The sequence below is a fragment of the Bombus impatiens genome, unplaced genomic scaffold (genome assembly GCF_000188095.3).
Source record: "Bombus impatiens unplaced genomic scaffold, BIMP_2.2 scf_0452, whole genome shotgun sequence".
Lineage (NCBI taxonomy): Eukaryota > Metazoa > Arthropoda > Insecta > Hymenoptera > Apidae > Bombus > Bombus impatiens.
Window position 1 is genome coordinate 357,537 of NT_176871.1, and position 1,598 is coordinate 359,134.

Consider the following 1,598-nt stretch of genomic DNA (forward strand, 5'->3'; position numbering starts at 1 on the left):
AACGGAGCGATTCGACGCGACAACCGGCCGCAGGAAGTCGCCGTTAGAGAAACGTCAACGAAATCACTGACGCGATCGATCAGTTCCTCGTTCGACGAACAGGACACTCGCGGAAGCGTTTGGACAGGCCAGCGGACAGCCACCGCTCGAGATGTTTGCGTTTCCACTCTCGGGGACAACGGATAAAGAGAGATTTTCACGCGGCCGGTGTTCCAACGGAATCGTCGAAAGATACTTTTTTTCTTTTTTTGTTCCTTTGGCCACTCGAACGACAGGTAGAAAGCGCGGCACTGGTGGATCAAATTTCTCCCTGTTAATCAGGAGGAGAAGAAAGCGTCGGAGAAATCTTTCCGCGACAGAGATGCTGGTTGCCCAAAACTTTATCCGAAACTCGCAAACTTCGTAAGCGTCCAACGTACTACGGTGGATCCGGTCGACCCAGTGTCGTAATCGATCCGTCGACGTTTTCGTAGAAATCCAATAGAAACTGTTGCCTCGATGGAGTAACAGGACGACTTTGACACTGGAGCGTTCTCGATTCCGCGCTTCGGTCGGAAGTCAAAGGTTCGCTCGTAGTTCGCGCCCGATAAACCGACGTACCGGCGCGCGTGCTGCCCGGTATCGTATCACTGGTGGATCCTGCTCTTTCTCGCTCTGTCCGTCCTCTTCTCCTCCTCTTCTTCCACACCGAGTCGGTTCTCCCTTCCTCCCGTAGATACTGTACACGCTCCTCACCTATACGCCGGCCTCCCCTCCTTTCCTTCTTCCTCGAGACGCCCTGATCCTCGTCCGTCGCCTCCTCTCCTCGTCCGAGACGTTTCTTTTTTTACTCCTCTCTTTAAAACGCACACGGCAACGCGCACCGTCTTCGTCTCCTCCGCTCCTTTCGAATCATCCGTCTCTCCCGCGTGTCTCTCCGCGATTTCCATTCATTCCTTTCCCCCGCCCTTGTTCCCGCCTCACCGCCGCCCCTCTTCATCGCGACAGCACGCCAACCTTCATCTCTCTCCTCTTCGTCCGTTCTTCTTCCACTCGTGATCCTCCCGCTTCGACTCGTCTCCTCGCGTGCTTCTTCCTTCCTTCTCCTACTCTTCGTCTTGCCTCTAACCTTGTCTCGCTTATTCGTACACCGTCTCCTCCTGTGTGTTCCTCTTGCTCCTCTCGCGCGATGATTCCCTTCCTCGACGCGCGCGCTACGTAGTCTCTCTTTCTCTCCCTTCTGGTCTTCCCTCCTGTTTCCTCTCGCGGAGGTTTGAACACCAACGCGTTCATCGCCGGTAACACTGCCAACGTTCGCCGGGTGACGTCACTGGCGTGGGCGCACCCCCACGCCAGAGAGAGCGCGTCTTTCTTTGCTTCTTTCTTCCTCCCTCCTCTTTCTCATTCTGCCTCGTACTTGTCTCCCTCCTCTTCCACTTCTTCTTCTTCTTCTTCTTCTTCTTCTTCTTCTTCTTCTTCTTCTTCTTCTTCGTCTTCTTCTCTTTTCGCATTTCTCTTCGGCTTCGCGCTCGTCCTGGTAACTTCGCCTCGACTTATCTCCTTTCGTTGCTCGCTCGCGCGCCTCTACTAAACCACCTACCCGATCCCGCGTCGTTGCA